The sequence below is a fragment of the Dendrobates tinctorius genome, unplaced genomic scaffold (assembly GCF_039654945.1).
Source record: "Dendrobates tinctorius isolate UK_male_01 unplaced genomic scaffold, ASM3965494v1 ptg000035l, whole genome shotgun sequence".
NCBI lineage: Eukaryota > Metazoa > Chordata > Amphibia > Anura > Dendrobatidae > Dendrobates > Dendrobates tinctorius.
In genome coordinates, this window is record NW_027361703.1 from 63,597,699 (window position 1) to 63,610,247 (window position 12,549).

The following is a 12,549-nucleotide window of genomic DNA, read 5'->3' on the forward strand; positions in this document are numbered from 1 at the left end:
CAACAACCACACGACAGTCCTGAGACTGTAAGTGCCGACACCGCAGAAATGGCGCCAGCACGGAAGGTGAGTATAAGCTTTTTTATTTTATCGGGACCAAACATTTATATCAAGAAGGGGATGTCTAGTATTGCACAATCCCTTTAAAGAATTATCTTTTAAATTAGGCATAACCCATGCACAGAATGTTTTCATTGTAACAAAATGTAATTTTTAATTAAATAGCTGTTTTAGTAATCTGCAATTACGACCAGTGAAATGCCTACATTTAGTTTTGAAAAGTCTTAAAAAGATTTTAGTTAGAGAATTGCCTGTAATTAAACTGAAATATTTTCTCTTGTGTCTCCCCTGAGGCCGATATCCTTTATAAGTTTTCTCTTTTTTGAACATGACTGAAATTTATTGTAGTCTAATGTGTTGTTAATTATACAACTTCACTATAAAGTTATCTGCAAACTGAAAGGTACATGATGAAAACCTTCATTTCTAATTAAATTAATGTTTAGATTTGAATTCTGAATCCCAGCTTTGGAAGAGGACACTACTAACACAGATAGCTGCAGACATCCCATCCTAAATGTGTTTACTTATTACAATCCGTGAGAACGGAAAGAAAAAGAATACTGAATGACAGTTCATTCTAATTCTGAGCTTCTGCCCTGTTTCACCTACATAGGGACACAGACTTTAATATACAAAATTAAGTAGACCACATTTGTTGCGCTGCAGGTGAAGGCAGAGGTGTATCTAGGTTTTTCAACACCGGGCAAGAATTCAGTTTGGCACCCCTTCATCCCAAGCACATATGTGATTTGCATAATCATAGTCACATTCCAACAAGCTGCTCTTCCTATTTCTCTCAGTGTTCAGTGAAAAACAGAGAAGCAAGAAGAAAAGTTACTGTAGTTGTCACGTGACCGTAAGTATGAAAGTCGCATATGAGTGAAGTTGCCATGTGATGACTGCTGGAACCTGCAGAATCCTAACAGTTAGCATATTACACGCTGTTAGGATTAGCATGCTACAATGCTTCATTTTATAATTAAAGGGCTTGTCCAGGTTTTAGACTATGTGACTGCAGGCTTCTGAATTCTCAGAGTGCACTTTTAGGATTCTTCTTCGCCAGTGAGAAGCGTGGATGGTCATATCAGCACAAGTATGCGATTTGTATACTTCTGGCCACATTCTGACCAGACGTGTTTGGCCTAACTCAATTCATTTTCATTGAGTGAAGTCATGAATGTCTAGTCGGCACGTGACCACATGTATGCAAATCACTGGCACCAAAGAATCCTCACAGTGTCCTTACACTGTCCCCCAATAATACAACCACAACCTACTCAGTCTCTATTCTGTGCCCACTCACACTTTTCTCCCCCCATATGGTCTCCACACACTATTCCCCTAAATAGTCTCTTCACACATTTTCTCCTCCCTCCTCATTCTGTCTACTCGCACATCGCCATGCTATCCATACTTTCTCCTCATATATTTATCTCCTAGCTCTCCATACTGCCTCCTCACACATTCCCCTGTGTCACAGCCGCCGCTGAGACTTACCCGCAGGGTCCTGTGCGCACCTCCCGGCGCGCACCCGCTCCCCGGCGCGTCCCCACTGCTGACCTCCGGCCTCCCCGACGTCGCTCACACACTCCTCTGGCCGGAGCTCTGACGGTGTCATGTGACGCGGTGGCTCCGCCCCCAACCTGGCGGCGCCCATCGCCTATTTCTGCCAGGCGTCTCCCCAGGTAAGACGCCTGTGTATCGTTCCCGGGCTGCTGTCCTTCTGGCCAGCACTCTGTTCGTTCTCAGGCCTTTCTGCGCTGCATCTCCTAGCTCCGCTTACTTTAGATTCTTCTGCTGCTCTCCTCCTGGGTGCGCTCCTCTGGCTGTCCTGTTTTCCCTGCCTTCTTCCCAGTTGTGCTACCTCCCTGTGTACTCCTCGTCCGTGCCTTCTCTTACCCTCTTTCTCTTTTACAGCCTCCAGCCACTACCTGCTTCGTACCCCTCCAGGTCCCTGCGTCCTTCAGGCTCCTATCACTGTACTCCCGTTCCGCTGCTCCGCTGACTCTTCCCCATAGTTCCCTGGTGCTCACCCAGTCGTCCCTTTGGCTCCGGCTGTCGCGGTTCCATCCCTTGTGGGCCTGCCCCTAACACTCCCTGTATAGGGGGTGGCTCCACCTGGTCCAGCTCGTCCGCAGGGGGTCTGGAGCCGCGACCCAGAGGGTCCACTCCGTGTTGCCATCCGTAACACACTCCGTAACAGATACACAGGCCATGGACCCCGCTGGAGTCACGGCTACTCAGAAGGAGTTACTTTTCTTACGCGAGAATCAAACGCGCATAATGTCCTTCATGAAATCGATGGACGCGCATCTCTCCGCTCTCCAAACTGCCGATCCTGGTAATACGGCCCAGCTGGCTGGCTTACAGCAAGAGTTAGCGCAGCAGCGGGACGCACAAAGCCACATCCTCAGCTACATGGCTTCAGTGGATGGCCGCTTACTTGCGCTCCAGGCTGCCGCAGCCGCTCCTCCTCCCGTTGCTGGCCCCCATCCCCTTCCACGGTTGGCCAAACCACCCCGCTATAACGGTGACGCAAAACTATGCCAAGGCTTCCTGAATCAGTGTCGCCTCCACTTCGAGTTACAGCCTCAAGCATACCCCACGGATCGCTCTAGAGTGGCCTTCATAATCTCCCACCTCGAGGGGGATGCCTTGGCGTGGGTGAACCCCCTCTGGGAGCGTGATGACCCCCTGGTTGCCCATTTGTCAAATTTTTTGGACACGTTTCGCCGCGTATTCGACGAGCCAGGTCGTCTAGCCTCCACCACCGAATCTCTGTTCAGTTTATGTCAGGGGTCCCTATCCGTGGGGCAGTATGCCATCCAATTCCGGACACTATCGTCCGATTTGGGTTGGAACAATGAGGCTTTGGTAGGAGCCTTCTGGAGGGGACTTTCGGGTCGGATAAAGGACGAGTTGGCAGGCCGCGACACTCCCACGGCTCTTGAGGATCTAATCTCGTTGGCTACCCGAATTGATCTGCGGTTCCAGGAACGAGCTAGGGAGAGAAGACTCACGCGCCCGTTGCCACCTCCTCGCAGACCACACAGTCCTCAGTGTAGGGCTTTTCCCTCCGCGTCTGGACCCGAGCCTATGCAAGTAGATCGCTTGAGACTCTCCGAGCAACGGCGCAAGGAGAGAAGTTCTCAGGGCTTATGTTTCTACTGCGGTAGCGGGTCTCATTTGCTCCGTGCCTGCCCGGATCGTCCGGAAAACTTCTCCACCTAGGTCAGGTAAGAGAGGCCTCCCTAGGTGTGCATGATTCCTCTCAACCCCTTTCTCGATCTGTCCTATTGCATGTGGGTGACAAGCGGGTCTCCTTGGCAGCCTACGTAGATTCTGGCGCCGCTGGGAATTTTATTAGACTTGATGTAGTCTCCAAATTTTCGGTTCCTGTAAAGGCTCTCGAGAACCCCCAAGTCCTTGCATCCGTAGACGGTAATCCCTTGCTAGAGACCGTCAAGTTAGTTACACACGAGGTCGAGCTTCAGATTGGCGCCTTGCACAAGGAGAGAATCTCGTTTTTTGTTTTAGCCGGTATCTCTCATCCTATTCTCCTTGGTCTTCCCTGGTTGCGACTCCATGAACCCACTTTGGATTGGCATAATGGTAATGTTTTGTGCTGGGGGGACTCTTGTCGGTCTCGGTGTCTGCAGCCGGTGCATCCCGTAGGTGTTCCCCGTCTTCCCCCTGGTCCCTCTAGTTTGCCGCCCGCATATCGGGCCTACGCGGATGTCTTCGACAAGAAAGAGGCTGAAGTTCTTCCACCTCACCGACCGTATGACTGCCCTATCGAGCTCATTCCTGGTACCACTCCCCCCCGCGGCAGAATTTTTCCTCTTTCTTTAGCCGAGACGCAGGCTATGTCGGAGTACATCCAAGAGAACTTAGCCAAAGGCTTCATTCGAAAATCGTCCTCGCCTGCTGGTGCCGGCTTCTTTTTTGTGAAGAAGAAAGACGGGACTCTTCGTCCGTGTATTGATTATCGAGGCCTTAACCGCATCACGGTGAAAAACAAGTACCCACTTCCATTGATTCCTGAGCTCTTCGATCGCTTGAGAGGAGCACGAGTCTTCACCAAGCTGGATCTGCGAGGAGCCTTCAATCTGGTTCGTATACGGTCCGGGGATAAATGGAAGACCGCATTCAACACGCGGGACGGACATTACGAATACTTAGTGATGCCATTTGGACTCTGCAACGCTCCGGCAGTTTTCCAAGAACTCGTCAACGACATCTTTCGAGATCTCCTCTACGTTTGTGTAGTAGTCTATTTGGACGACATCTTGATCTTCTCTCCCGACTTGTCTACCCACCGCCGAGATGTCCGTCAGGTTCTACATCTTCTCAGGGAGAATTACCTGTTCGCTAAGTTGGAGAAGTGCCTTTTTGAGCAGTCCTCGCTACCGTTCCTTGGCTACATCGTTTCGAGCACTGGCTTGGAGATGGATCCTGAAAAGGTCTCAGCCGTTCTCAAGTGGCCATGTCCCCAAGGAGTGAAGGCAATCCAGCGTTTTTTGGGCTTCGCCAATTTTTACAGGCAATTCGTTCCACACTTTTCCTCCCTAGTCAAGCCTATCTCAGCTCTCACTCGCAAAGGGGTAAATCCCCACTCCTGGCCACGGGAGGCTGAAGCCGCTTTTAAAGAGTTAAAGTGAGAATTCACTAAAGCCCCAGTACTCCACCATCCAGACGCCAGTCGGCCATTTCTTCTGGAGGTTGATGCCTCGTCTGTGGGTGCAGGAGCCGTTCTTCTACAAAAAACCTCCTCTGGACGCATGGTCACTTGTGGGTTCTTCTCCAAGGTTTTGTCCCCTCCAGAACGTAATTACGCTATCGGAGACAGAGAACTACTGGCCATTAAACTCGCCCTTGAGGAGTGGCGCCACCTTCTGGAAGGAGCTGTCCATCCGTTTACCATATTCACGGATCATAAGAACTTGGCTTATGTTCAGACCGCCCAAAGGCTCAACCCGCGTCAAGCTAGATGGTCCTTGTTCTTCGGGCGCTTTGATTTCCAGCTCCACTTCCGGCCAGGAAATAGGAACGTCAAGGCTGACGCCCTGTCTCGATCTTTTTCGCCTGTGGACAGTGAAGATGACCCAGCACACATCATCAATCCAGCTAAGATTATCGCTGTGGCTCCCCTAAGCGTACTTTCTCCACCACCCGGTAAGACCTTCGTTCCGGGTAGGGACAAGGCTAGGGTCTTACACTGGGGGCACTCATCTAAATTTTCCGGACACACTGGAATAAAGAAGACTCTCTATCTCGTCTCTCGACATTATTGGTGGCCATCGCTTCGCCAAGACGTCCTGGACTTCATCGCCTCCTGTCCTTCGTGTGCCAGGAACAAGGTTCCTCGATCCCGACCTTATGTGCTCCTACACCCATTACCGATACCCACGACTCCTTGGACCCACATAGCTATGGACTTCATCACTGATCTGCCAGAGTCCTCGAGGTGTTCGGTTATCTTAGTGGTCGTGGATCGGTTTTCTAAAATGGCTCACTTTGTTCCCTTGTTTGGTCTGCCTTCTGCCCCCGAGTTGGCGAAGATTTTCTTGCTCCACGTCTTCCGTCTCCATGGCTTTCCCCAGCACATTGTCTCGGACAGAGGTGTCCAATTCACCTCTCGATTCTGGCGAGCTCTCTGCGGATTGATGGGGATTACTCTGGATTTTTCTTCGGCCTATCATCCCCAGTCCAACGGACAAGTGGAACGGGTCAATCAAGTCCTAACTTCGTACCTCCGGCATTTTTCTAATGCGCACCAAGATGACTGGGTTTCTCTTCTTCCTTGGGCCGAATTCGCGTACAATAATCACCCCAGTGAAGCCTCTACCAAGTCCCCTTTTTTTGTGGTTTTTGGTCAACATCCCGGCATTCCCCTTCCCGTTTCCCCCACCTCGGGTGTACCGGCAGCGGATGCTGTGTCGCTAGATTTCTCCCAGATTTGGAGGGACACCAGGGAGGCCCTTGAGAAGGCCGGTCGCAAAATGAAGGATTACGCCGATAAGAGACGTTTAGATGCTCCCCCGTACTCCCCTGGGGAGAGGGTCTGGCTTTCCTCACGGCATATCAGATTAAAGGTTCCTTCTTATAAGTTGGGTCCACGTTTCATCGGTCCTTTTGAGATTCTAAGGCGCGTCAATGACGTGGCCTACAAACTAAAGTTGCCTGCCTCACTAAGAATTCCCAATGTTTTTCATGTATCCCTCCTCAAGCCTGCGGTATTTAATCACTACCACTCAACCGCTTCGCAAAATTTCCAACCCAGCAGTTCTGATAATATCTTTGAGGTTAAGGATATACTCGCCACTAAGACGGTTAGAGGTCGAACTTTGTTTCTGGTCGATTGGAAGGGATTCGGTCCTGAGGAGAGATCCTGGGAACCTCGGGAAAACATTAATGCTCCTCGGATCATGAAACGTTTTCTCGACAACCTTAGGAGAGGAGGGAGTAGAGGGAGGGGTACTGTCACAGCCGCCGCTGAGACTTACCCGCAGGGTCCTGTGCGCACCTCCCGGCGCGCACCCGCTCCCCGGCGCGTCCCCGCTGCTGACCTCCGGCCTCCCCGACGTCGCTCACACACTCCTCTGGCCGGAGCTCTGACGGCGTCATGTGACGCGGTGGCTCCGCCCCCAACATGGCGGCGCCCATCGCCTATTTCTGCCAGGCGTCTCCCCAGGTAAGACGCCTGTGTATCGTTCCCGGGCTGCTGTCCTTCTGGCCAGCACTCTGTTCGTTCTCAGGCCTTTCTGCGCTGCATCTCCTAGCTCCGCTTACTTTAGGTTCTTCTGCTGCTCTCCTCCTGGGTGCGCTCCTCTGGCTGTCCTGTTTTCCCTGCCTTCTTCCCAGTTGTGCTACCTCCCTGTGTACTCCTCGTCCGTGCCTTCTCTTACCCTCTTTCTCTTTTACAGCCTCCAGCCACTACCTGCTTCGTACCCCTCCAGGTCCTTGCGTCCTTCAGGCTCCTATCACTGTACTCCCGTTCCGCTGCTCCGCTGACTCTTCCCCATAGTTCCCTGGTGCTCACCCAGTCATCCCTTTGGCTCCGGCTGTCGCGGTTCCATCCCTTGTGGGCCTGCCACTAACACTCCCTGTATAGGGGGTGGCTCCACCTGGTCCAGCTCGTCCGCAGGGGCTCTGGAGCCGCGACCCAGAGGGTCCACTCCGTGTTGCCATCCGTAACACACTCCGTAACACCCTGACTGCCCATACTGTGTCTGCACCCATCCCATCATGCTCGCTCCCTATACTGTGTCCGCATACGTTCTCTCCTTCGTTCCTCATACTGTGTAGGCGTACATTCTCACCCTCACTCCTTAACCCCTTTCCGAAAATGTAGTGTAGTAGTATGCCCATGTCACACTCCCCCTGTTTGTTTCTGGACACATGACATCTGATCTATACAGCTGACATGTGCCTACAACAGTCGCAATCCACCCGCAGCTGTTAACTAGTTAAATGTTGCTGTCAATCTCTGACAGCAGCATTTAACTCGCGCTTACAGGAAGCGCGTCACAAATCCCACCCATCGGTTACCCCATCACATGATTGCGGGTCACCGATGAGTCAGCATGACAACCAAAGGTCTGCAGCAGTCCTCTATGGCTGTCATTGCCAGATTGCGATGAGCAAGTGATCATTTCTGCTGCACACAGGCGATCTGATCATTAAAAAAAAATAAAAAAATATAAAAGTTCAAATCACCCCCCTTCGCCCCATTCAAAATAAAACAATATAAAAAAATCAAAGAGGTGGTTTTGATATTGGTTCCATTTTATTATTACTTTGATGACACAATAAAATAAAAGTACAGATCTTTGTGTTTTCTTAGCAGGCTGTCTTTGTCCCTGTCTCATCCTGCTCCCTTAAGCCTAAGGGTACCGTTACACTTAGCGATGCACCAGCGATCACGACAACGATATGGATCGCTGGTGCATCGCTAAGTGGTCGCTAGTGAGCTGCCACACAGGCAGACCTCACCAGGCAGATCTCACCAGCGACATCGCTGGGGTCGGGGGTCGCTACTTACCTGTCAGACGCGGCGATCCTGACGTCCTCCCGCCCGCGTCCACGCGTCGCTCGTCGTCACAGCAGGAAGCGCCGCAGGAAGCTGACGACGAGAAACGGTCAAGGACGTTCTCGCGCGATCAGCGATAACCAGCGGGGGAGCGGTTGTAGGTAAGTATCACACACAGAGATATTGCTATAACGTCACAAGTTATAGCGATATTGCTAGCGATATCTCTTAGGCTATGTGCACACGTACCGGAACTCTCGCGGAAATTACCGCGAGAATTCCGGAATTCCATTCCGCGGGAAAATCGCATTTTAAATTCCCGCAATTTTCCCATGGAAAAACTAGCATTTTGCAAGCGTAATTAGCTTGCAAAATGCTAGCGTTTTCCAAGCGATCTGTAGCATCGCTTGGAGAACTGATTGACAGGTTGGTCACACTCGTCAAACATAGTGTTTGACAAGTGTGACCAACTTTTTAGTACTGAGGCTGCCTATGCAGCCTCAGTAGTAAAAGATAAAAGATAAAATGTAAAAAAAAATAAAAAATGGTGTTATTCCTACCTTCCGACGTCCCGCGCAGCCGTTCCCAGCAATCCTTTGCGAAAATGCCTGCGATGACGTCCGTTTTCGCGGGATCGCGACGTCTCGCGGTAATTCACGATGACGTCGCGCGAATGACCATGAGACTTCGCAATCCCGTGAGAACGGACGACATCGCGGGCATTTTCGCAAAGGATTACTGGGAACGAGAGCGTGGAGAGAGGCGGGAAGGCTGCGCGGGACGTCGGAAGGTAACAATAACAATATTTTTTATTTTAAATTCTATTTTTTACAGGGATATGGTACCCAAAGCCCGGAGGACAGTCTCCTCTCCTCCGGACCGTGGGTACCATCCGCAACTGTTCTGCTGACTTTCCGCATGGTGTGCACAGTCACATGCGGGAAATAAGCGGAACAATGCATTCCTATGGGTGCGGGATCACCGCGATTCCGCAAAATTAATGAGCATGCTGCGGTTTATACCGCGAAGCGATTCCGCCGTGGTAAAAACCGCAGCATTAGCACAGCATTGCGGAATCCCATAGGAATGCATGGAATGCTTATTTTTTTCATTTTCGCGGCAAAATCGCGCGGTTAAAACTGCCGCGAAAACGCGAAAAAAATGCAACGTGTGAACTCAGCCTTAGGCCGGTTTCACATTAGCGCATTTTCAGCGCGTGCACGGCCGGGGGTAGCTCCGCCCCCGAGCCGGCTCTCTGCCCGGCGTGCCCGCCCCTTGCTTGTAGCGCCGCCTACTAGCGGACAGCGGCGCCTGCGATCGGCGCACCCTATCTTTAGCATAGGGTGCGCAGATCGTGCGCAGGCCGTGCGCTAGTTGCGCTTTGACCTGCGCTGCGCACTTTTGACGGTGCGCCGTGCGCGCCAAAATCCGAAAAGTTTGATTTTGGCGCGCACGGCGCACCGTCAAAAGTGCGCAGCGCAGGTCAAAGCGCAACTAGCGCACGGCCTGCGCACGATCTGCGCACCCTATGCTAAAGATAGGGTGCGCCGATCGCAGGCGCCGCTGTCCGCTAGTAGGCGGCGCTACAAGCAAGGGGCGGGCACGCCGGGCAGAGAGCCGGCTCGGGGGCGGAGCTACCCCCGGCCGTGCGCGCGCTGAAAATGCGCTAATGTGAAACCGGCCTTAGTGTGACAGGCCCTTAAGTGTATCTGAGTCAGCCCAGATGATTAAGATATTGTCAATATAAAAATAGTTGGCATGACGGATAAAGGAACTGAAAGTTAAGAAGTCCTTCCCAATCTTAGAAATAAAGAGTGATTTTTTGTGGTGCCATTTTACTTCCCACAGCTGTACTGGTCTGTTGTAAGTATATGCCGTCACCAAGGAAGTAATTATAGGAGAGGATGAATTTTATAAGTCTAGTGGCAACTCCTTTAATTTCCATGAAGACTTGTAGGGCTGTTAATTCATCTTGATGTGGTATATTACAATTTATATACAATTTATATTACAATTTATAGATTACATATCCGTTGTATAGTTACTAGGGGACATATTGTTGTCTGTATGTAATTATGTAGTTTTTTTGTAAAAAAAATTTTTTTCTATTAGTTGTCATTTCCACAATTGCTCTGTTATAACAGGTATTTGTATCACCTCGATGACTGTTTAGAAATGTACCGGCTTTCCACGAATGCAAAAGACCTTCTACTTAAGCTATAAGTTATGGTCATCTAGAATCCACATCAAAGGAGAAAAACTGTCTCATTCCTTTGAGGAATTTCTAAGTAGTAAATAAAACTCTGACTCATGCTACATCTGTCTGGGAATCGTCTCCTCCACTAGGTTCTTGTGACAACAATTTTGCCTTATTACAGGTAGAAGTCTGACCATTGGAAGACAATCTACATCTCACTGATGTAAAGTAATGGATGCTTTTATTACCTGCACCACTCTGATCTTCTGTAGACGGGACAGCCATCATATCGGACACGTTTCCGCTCAGATCCCAGTCTAGGATTTGTGCAGTGTCAAGATTTGTGATAAGTGCAGGATGTACATAGTGCGTGTGCATAAAATAGAAATGACAGTAAAGCTAGACAATACTAGAAAAACAACTGCTGTATAACTGTATGAATCACAGCACAAATATTGCGAACAAAAAAATGAAAACACATAAACAGTGACAACAATCACTATAGGCTAATATTAACCTGAACACCTAAGGGTATGTGCCAGGGCCAGTTTTAGGCAAAGTGGTGCCCTAGGCAAAGTTTAAAATGGGGCCCCAAATGCTAACATATTGCACATCACACCGAAGCACTTCGGTTGTATTTACATGCGCTGAGTTCAGGATGCTAAATGAGTGTGATCATCAATGTTGAAGTCGTTCAACACTTGTTTCCCGGCCTCTTTCCACCATCTGAGAAAGAATGATGGGGACAGAACGATCACTAATGGATCACTAACAGATCACCATACAGTATGATGTTATCAGCAGCACATCTACAGTTTACACTCCCTATAGTCCTCCATATAATATAATGTGCCCCATAGTCCTCCATATAGTATAATACACTCCTCAGTCCTCCATATATAGTATAATACATCACCATAGTCATCTATGTAGTACAATTCACTTCTCATAATATAATGCACCCCATAGTTCTTCATATAATGTATTCCCTATAGTCCTCGATACAGTATAATGCAGCCCACATATAGTATAATGCAGCCACCCCATAGAGCATAATGCAGCCACCCAACAGAGTATAATGCAGCCCTGCATACAATATAATGTAACACCCCATAGAATATAATGCAGCCCCCTTCTTATAGTATAATGCAGCCACCCCTTAGAGCATAATGCAGCTACCACATAGAGAATAATGCAGCCCCCTCATATAGTATAATGCAGCCCCTCCATAGAATATATGGCAGCCCCCTCTTAGAGTATATTGCAGCCCTCCATAGAATATAATGCAACCCCTTATATAGTATAATGTAGCCCCTCCATAGAATACAATGTAGCCCTTCTCATATAGTATAATGCAGCTCCCATAGAATATAATGTAGCCCCCTCATAAAGTATAATGAAGCCACCATACAATATACAGTTGTGGCCAAAAGTATTGACACCCCTGCAATTTTGTCAGATAATACTCAGTTTCTTCCTGAAAATGATTGCAATCACAAATTCTTTGGTATTATTATCTTCATTGAATTTGTCTTAAATGAAAAAACACAAAAGAGAATGAAGCAAAAAGCAAAACATTGATCATTTCACACAAAACTCCAAAAATGGGCCAGACAAAACTATTGGCACCCTCAGCCTAATACTTGGTTGCACAACCTTTAGCCAAAATAACTGCGACCAACCGCTTCCGGTAACCATCAATGAGTTTCTTACAATGCTCTGCTGGAATTTAGACCATTCTTCTTTGGCAAACTGCTTCAGGTCCCTGATATTAGAAGGGTGCCTTCTCCAAACTGCCATTTTTAGATCTCTCCACAGGTGTTCTATGGGATTCAGGTCTGGACTCATTGCTGGCCACCTTAGAAGTCTCCAGTGCTTTCTCTCAAACCATTTTCTAGTGCTTGTTGAAGTGTGTTTTGGGTCATTGTCCTGCTGGAAGACCCATGACCTCTGAGGGAGACCCAGCTTTCTCACACTGGGCCCTACATTATGCTGCAAAATTTGTTGGTAGTCTTTAGACTTCATAATGCCATGCACACGGTCAAGCAGTCCAGTGCCAGAGGCAGCAAAGCAACCCCAAAACATCAGGGAACCTCCGCCATGTTTGATTGTAGGGACCGTGTTTTTTTCTTTGAATGCCTCTTTTTTTCTCCTGTAAACTCTATGATGATGCCTTTGCCCAAAAAGCTCTACTTTTGTCTCATCTGACCAGTGAACATTCTTCCAAAACGTTTTAGGCTTTTTCAGGTAAGTTTTG